The 8,300-nt window shown below is 43.9% G+C and overlaps 1 pseudogene; it reads left to right on the forward strand.

Annotated features, from left to right (window-relative positions):
• The first annotated feature begins 5,422 nt into the window (after positions 1–5,422).
• Positions 5,423–6,447, forward strand: LOC120995172 (annotated as a pseudogene).
• Positions 6,448–8,300: the final 1,853 nt, after the last annotated feature.

Raw genomic sequence — 8,300 nt, forward strand, 5'->3', positions numbered from 1 at the left:
TTACAAATTGCTAGTCAGACCACACATGGAGTACTGTGTACAGTTTTGGGCTATTGTGAACAAGGTAGACATAGCAGAGCTGGAGAGGGTTCAGTGGAGGGCAACTAAAGTAATAACTGGAATGGGTGGACTACAGTACTCTATTTAGAAAATAGACGACTAAGCGGAGATCTAATTACCATGTATAAATATAGCAGGGGTCAGTACAGAGATCTCTCCCATCATCTATTTATCCCCAGGACTGTGACAAGGGGACATCCTCTGTGTCTGGAGGAAAGAAGGTTTCTACACAAACATAGAAGAGGATTCTTTACTGAAAGAGCAGTGGGAATATGGAACCCTCTGCCTGCCGGAGTTGGTGATGGTGCACTCTCTAAAAAAGTTTAAAATGCTTGGGTGCCTTTGTTGAGTGTAATATTATTAAATAATTAATAGTAGTAGTTACTAGATTTCTGGAGCTAGGTTGTTGACCTGGGGATTTATTCCACTTGTGCATTATTTATACCTAAGGAATTTTTTCTGATTTGGAATCTAGAAGAAATTTGTTTCTAAAATGAGAGCATTTGCTTCTACTTCATGGGAATTTTTGCCGCCTTCTGTATCAACTTTGTAGGACAACAGGCTTTACTTGGATGTATGTTTTTTTTTCAGACTTACAAACTGCTGTATGTTACTATGTTTTTCTGTAAATTTTGCAGCGCAGATTTCTCTTGTCATGTACTCTAGTTGCATTGTTCTTATCTACACTGATACACTACAAAAAAATACAGCCGTAAGGAAGTAGGTCAAGGCGAGTTTTCATCCTCAGAATGTAAACCAGAATGTTTCCTTTCACAAACAAACATAAAATGTGAAAATGGCAAGAAATTACTACATTCTAATTCCACCTATAGGTAGCTCCAGAGGAAGTCTTAGAACATGACCCATGAGAGGTTGCTATAGATAGATTTCTTTTGTATGTGGAATGGGTTATACTACAGGGTGGCCTACGAAAAAGTAGCCCACCTCCAATATCTCCAAATCAAACTGCCTAATGGTAAATCTGTCTTGCCCATTGCAACCAATCAGAGCTCAGCTACAGGGCTCTGAAAAAAATTAAAGCTGAGCTCTGATTGGTTGCTATGGACAACTAAAACAGATTTACTATTAGGCAGTTTGATTTGGAGATATTGGAGGTGGGCTACATTGTCTTGGGCAGGGGTGCACCTAAAGCCCAGTTTGCCGTGTATTAGTGGCAAAATAAAAATATATTTGCCGTTCAGCGTTGCACGTATCTGTTGAAAAGCCTGTTGTGTTGTGTAAACGTAGAAAAAAATTAGGGCCTAATAGCCCTGTGCTGTGCAGTGATATATTCTAAAGCCCTGGTTGCCGTGTATTAGTGGTGAAAAAAAATATATTTGCCGTTCAGCTTTGCACTTATATGTTGAAAAGCCTTGTGTAGTGGAAAAGTGGAAAAAAATAAAGCCCTATTTGCCGTTCACGTTCAGCCTGTGGCGAAAACTGAAATGGCGCCCCAACCCCTCAATGCCAATTTCTTAACCTAACCCCTTCCCTCCAGCCCTACTTTTATTAACATACTTGGAAAACATTACATACAGCGCTACAAAGCATACAGGGTAATGAATCGCCACATACTGCCCATTGTGCTTCCCAATACTATACTGAAGAAACAGATAATCCCCCTTCTGCTGCCCCCCTCTTACCCCTACCTGGTGCTGCCTGAGGCAATCGCCTCACCTTGTCTCATTGGTGGTGCACCCCTAGTCGTGCGCCACCCAGTACTAGGTTAGCCTCCAGGTGTGTTTAGCATAGCGCAGTTATTAGGCGTAGCCTGTAGCCACAAAGTTCTCAAAATCTCACAAGTATGATTTCAATTGAAAATTAACAAATGACTTAAAGGGGTTGCACAGGATTAGAAAATCATGATTGCTTTTAGAGATGAATCGAAGCTGACGAAATGGAATTCGATCCGAATTTTAGGAAAAATTTGATTCGCACCGAAGCCGAATTTCCTCGCGCTTCGTAGTAACGAATCACATTTTTTCCTAAAATGGCTGCTGCACGTGTGAGGACATGGAAAAAGGAACCCTGGGGATCCAAATTGCCATTATACAGCTCTGTCATTCCAGCAAACCGTTCTTGTTATCTGAGTGCAAGTGCTGTTTGATACAGCCATTAAAGACTTGATTGTGGTGAAAAAACGATTTGTAAGTGCAGGGAAAGGATAGGGAGGAATCGTTCCACAGCATTTGTGTAGAACAGGGTTCAGTAGGGGAGATTACAGATTGTGTAATAGGAGCAATCCTATTACACCTTGGTGCACTGATCGGGGATCCAAATTTCCATTATACAGCTCTGTCATTCTAGAAAACCGTTCTTGTTATTGAGGTGCAAGTGCTGTTTGATACAGCCATTAACAGGGTTTATTACAAGGAAATATTTGCCCTTGTGCGGTTATATGTTGTAAAGCCCTTTTTGCCGTGTATTTGTGGCAAAATAAAAATATATTTGCCCTTGTGCGGTGCAGTGATATATTTTACAGCCCTGTTTGCCGTGTATTAATGGTGAAATAAAAATATATTCGACGTTCAGCGTTGTACTTATCTGTTGAAAAGCCTGTTGTGTTGTGTAAAAGTAAAAATAAATTATCGCCTAATTGCCCTTGTGCGGTGCAGTGATATACTCTAAAGCCCAGTTTGCCGTGTATTAGTGGCAAAATAAAAATATATTTGCCGTTCAGCGTTGCACGTATCTGTTGAAAAGCCTGTTGTGTTGTGTAAACGTAGAAAAAAATTAGGGCCTAATAGCCCTGTGCTGTGCAGTGATATATTCTAAAGCCCTGGTTGCCGTGTATTAGTGGTGAAAAAAAAATATATTTGCCGTTCAGCTTTGCACTTATATGTTGTGTATATGCCTTGTGTAGTGGAAAAGTGGAAAAAAATAAAGCCCTATTTGCCGTTCACGTTCAGCCGTGCAGTTATATGTGGTAAAGGCCTTTTTGCGGTGAAATATTTTTATGCGACACTCGCTTTTTTTCGTAAAATTTATGTGTGATTGTACACCTTCTTTGAACCGAATTACCGAATTACTTAGTGGTGAAATTCTTTATGTGACACTGGCTTTTTTTGGGAAAATGTATGGGTGATTCTACACCTCCTTTTGTGGTATGGGCCGAATTGCGTAGTGGTGAAATTTGTTATGTGAAACAGGCTTTTTTTGGGAAAAATGATGGGTGACTGTACACCTCCTTTTGCTGTATGGGCCGAATTACACAGTGGTGACATTTTTATATTCAATCATTTTTATTGAATTTTTGAGATGAAAAGAAAATATAATGTGTGGACGCAGCCACTAGTAATTGTACATATTGCAAAGACAGTCTATTAAACGTACATCCAGTATTAATGTATCATAGTTTACAAGCACCAGGGCATCTGCTCAGATGCTGCCTACCTGGCGCCATTCCATGTGTTGGATTGTCATACAAAACATGTACTTCTCTTTTTTCAATAGAAACTGTGGTAAGACTGCATAACATATAACATTATCTAACATTAGATAACAGTGTTTAACTTGCCAGACATCATTTTTGGAAGGTTTTTCAAGATAGGTTGGATAATGCACATATTTATCATAGTTGTTTCTTTTATGTTATGGGGTGTTTTGCATCGTAACGCCATAGGAGCTCTTGAGCCAAAGGCCTCAGGTAAGGTATAGATGTTTCGGTGACATGATAGAGGGAGTCAGTGCTCTTTCGTAACGGTATCTAGTGGCAACGGTAGATAGCACTTCATCTAGTGGTGGGGCCCCTTTTTTTTTCAATGTTGTGTGATTATTAGCTTAGCTATTACCAATATTTTACAGCATAATATTCTGTCTCTCCTTGGGACTATATCCAGATCCAAATAGAGTAAGGCTCTATGTGCTGTTTTATGCAGCGTGAGTCCCAAAATGGAAGTGAGCATTCGGAAAACATCATCCCAATATGCCGTCAGGAAAGGACAAGACCACAGAATGTGGAGCAGAGTTCCCCTCTGGCCACATTGTCTCCAGCACATTGGTGATGTCGTGTGGTATATTTTATGTAGTCGATCAGGGGTCATTTACCACCTTAATAGAGTTTTCATTGCTGCTTCGTAGTGTGTACTACATTTGCAGGCTAAATTTATCGCATGCAATGCAGATGTCCATTGCTGTGCATCAAAGGAGCATTCCAAATCCTTTTCCCAGTGCAAGATTGGCCTGGTCTTCCTGAGTGCACTATGGGAATCAATCAATCCGTACGCATATCTCATTATTGGTGACATTTTTTAGTTTCAATAGTTTTTTATTGACAGAGAACATGCTAATTTACAATGTGTACAATTTACAAATATCGTATTATAATAAGAACATATATCTCCAAAATTTCCAGTTTTGACCGAAAGCGTAGGTAAGTTCAATCCAAGAACAATAGTATACTCAGAAAGCAAAAAGAAAAGAATACAAAATAAAATATATATATTGGGGACATTTTTTATTTCAAAGCAAACTCCGCTGCTCTGTATCTTTTGTGAAGTCAATGTCTCTAACTAGCCCCTCGCGCGATTACATTATTACATTATTTTCATGTAGAGATCCAAGAATTATGTTGGACTTTTTGGAGGCATGTAGTGTATGCAAGCCATGTGCGACCCCTCTCATCACTCTCACGCTGTTCTGCACCTGGTTTGCCTTGGCGAACGGAGTCACACAGGGAAGTAACTGCTCCGCGTCCTTTATCAAGAAATCGAATCCTGGCTTTCTCCACGACAACTGAAAATCGGAACCATGGTGACCGACAACGGGAAGAACATGGTGTCAGTGCTGCGTTAAGGAGGGCTGAGCCATGCGCCCTGCATGGCACACGTGTTCAATATGGTTGTCAAGCAGATTCTGAAGTCTTCCACCCATCTGCAAGACATCCTAAACATGGGCAGGAATCTTTGCATGCACCGCAAAGCACACCCTCCTTGAGCTGCAGTGGCAGAACGGCATCCCCCAACATAGGCTGGTATGCGACGTTTCCACCCGTTGGAATTTGACCCTCCATATGTTGGACCAACTGTTCGAACAGAGAGAGGCCATAAACGATTTCTTGATGATCTAAGCGGACAGGAGTAGTCCCCTGTGTATCTTCGATATCAGCCAGTGGCAGCTCATGCATGACACCTGCCGTTTACTCAGGCCCTTTGAGGAGACCATGTTATTTGACAGTTGCTAGGAGTACGGGATGAACGATGTCATTCCACTGCTTCATGTCCTGGAACAGATGCTGGTAAATCTGGCTGGTCAGGGGACTGAAGACGTGGCGCCTAGAAAGATAGCGGCAGAGTTTGATACATTTGTCTGTCAAGCTCTCTGTTTACAGTCAGTGAACAGGAACATAATTTATCGCAAGGATATGCAAACACCAACCGATGGGGTGTTAACCCCCAGAAGTAGGTCATCGGCATGAAGGAGCAGTAATTTTCACAGCCCGAGGTATCCTCCCGGGAGCTTGACCTCTGTACGTCGACAATCTGCATTGCGAAGCTTGTCTAAAAGAAAAATCCCGCAGTGCACCCCCTTGGAGTAAACTCTTGATCCGGCACAGGCTGCTTTGCTCCTTCAAAAACAATGGACTCTGTACAGAGTGACACCGATGTATAATTTCTCATACACCAGACTGAAAGAGTATTCCAAGCACCTGTCTGCCCACATAGCTGCCGAGAAGCAGAAGGGTCTTGCCATTGAAGTGGGCTCAGAGCTGAACCTAAAAGCCAAATTTTCCTGTTTACCTGGACTCAAAGGAAAGGACAGAGATCCACTGGCTGTGCTCATACAGATTTAATCCAAGCCTCCACTCAGGACCGGATTGTGTGGACAGGTTGGTTCTGCAGGATGTACACAGAGGACGATCTATTGGAGGTGTTACTAAAGACATTTCCTTGCCTCCTGCTCTTCCTGTATAACGGCTCTGAGGTGCTCATGGCTATCATAGGGATGTGGTTCCAAAGAAACTTTGACTGTTGTTTCGGTAAGCTGGTGATCAGTTTTCAGGACCTTACGTGGCTAGCAGCAATTTGGACCGGGTATGACGTGTCTGGATCAGTGTCGGCCACAGAGCTTGTTTTCTCTGTGACCGTCGAACCTCACATGGACATTTCTTATGCCATCCACACAAAGGACTTCAAGACTTTATGGAATGATATTCATAAATTAAAGGACGAGGTCACGTTGGAGGAAGTGGACAATTTATTCCAATGTCTTTACTCGCATTACTTCAGACACTTTAGAATCCACTTATCAGCAACCCAGCTCGTCAAGGTGACGGCACCTGTGGCATCAGCGCATTGTGAAGGAAAAGTGAAGTTCCTCAGTAAGGACTACCTAATCCGAGTGCTGGGATTCATCACTGAGCTGGCCATTAATAACATGCAGTATTGAACACATGGACGACTCTCATCTCGGAACTTGTCCACAATGTTCGGGACCCCCCGGACGTCTTACATGTCTTCCTTGCAGTGCTTACTGCATGTTATACCGCTTCTTACCGTTCTGTTACAGCGGCTGTGAGACCTGCACATACTAAGGCTTATTCATGAAGATTTTCGGGTGTTGCCTGTACCGACCAGTTACTTTCCAGCTGTGATTGTGTAGCCTGCACTGTAGGAATGAGCTGGAGTCGGCGTGTTTGCTGGCCTGTCCTCCAGTTATCAGCCATAACCCCATACATTTCATGATCAATATGCATTACCATCGTGGTCACCCCGACACTGGTCGTCAATCTATTCTTGTTGATGAAGCACCTTTTTTTTTCAGTTTCTCTTTTAAATCTTGTGGGTTTTCACCTTCTGTGTTGTACTTTATGTGCGTTAATGTCCTGTTTGTTAAATAAACTTTTTTTCTCCCCCTGTTGCAACCCCCCCCCCAAAGAATTGGCTTGTGATTTGTGTAGGAAGGTACAAGGGGTCGTCACTGATGGTAGGTATGTGTCACCGAGGTTCCTGGCCTCGGTGAAGTAGGAGCCGGTACTTTCATGTGTCAGCGGCAGCTAATGCTGATTGAAACTTTGCTATTTAGTATGGCTGTAAATAGCTGATCCGGGACGACTCTTACTGGGAGTAGTCAAAGTGCTGGGTGGATGACTGCTCTCCACGTTCCAGGCCGGGTCTTGGCAGGCTTATAAAAAGCAGCCAGCACTGTCAGGTGGTGTGGATTACCTCTCTCTGACAGTGGAGCTCTGGAGATCTCTGTGCTGAGGTCTGAAGTCCGTGTGTCAGGCGAGCAGGCCGCCTTAAAGCCTGCAAGTGGCCTTTCTGAGGCTGAGCATTCAGCCGGGTGTGAACTGACACCCAGGATACCAGGTGAACTTTATTTAGTTTTTCTGTGTGTGAACAAGCACCAAGCCTGAAAAGTGACTGTTGTGTTATGTTATAAGTGTGAATAAACACTGAAGAGTGATTTACAACCTGGTCCTTTGCCTCTATACTGCGTCCGCTAACCTGCCTACCAGAGCGAAACCCCACAACTGGTGGAGGATGCGCGCATTCGCAGTGTGGCTGGGCTGAAGGCCGCAAATTTTTAGTTTTTCCGGGCACGGTTGTATGTCTTACATCAGACCAGCAAGATTACAACCCGTGTCCCTTGACTAAATGGAAGTTGTCGTGAAAGCCCTTGTGGAGGCTAACTTGCAGCAACAGGAGGCTAATAAGCAGCAGCAGGAAACCAACCAGCTGCTATTGCAGCATGTGATGGCTTTACAAGTGGCAGGAGCGTCCCAGAACGTCCACGATGCCCGGAAAGCGGTCTGTGCGACGATCCCTAAGATGACCCCCTCGGACGACGTCGAGACCTATCTGGCGGTGTTCGAAAAGGTTGCCGTGAGGTAGAAGCTACCCCGAGAACAATGGGCTGAGGTCGTCGCTCCGATCCTGGCATCAGGACCCCAGCAGGTGTTTTTCGACTTACCGGATGATCAAGCGGCCGATTACACGACAGTAAAGGGTGAGATTCTGGAAAGACTGGGGGTGAATGTGTTGGTCTGGGCCCAGCGGGTGCATCAGTGGGAGTTTAACCCGGCTGAACCCGTGAGACCTCAGTATTATGATCTGTTACACCGGTTGCAAAAATGGCTGCAGCCTGACGTGCTGAATTCCACTGCTATGCTGGACCGTCTGTTGGCTGATTTATTCTGGAGGGCTTTGCCGTACCCTCTCCACACTGGATAGGCCAGGTGTCTCCTGGTAATGTCCTTTAGATGGTCGACCTGGTGGAGCACTATGAGGCTACCAGTAATC

Source organism: Bufo bufo, chromosome 3 (assembly GCF_905171765.1).
Source record: "Bufo bufo chromosome 3, aBufBuf1.1, whole genome shotgun sequence".
In the NCBI taxonomy this organism is placed as follows: Eukaryota; Metazoa; Chordata; class Amphibia; order Anura; family Bufonidae; genus Bufo; species Bufo bufo.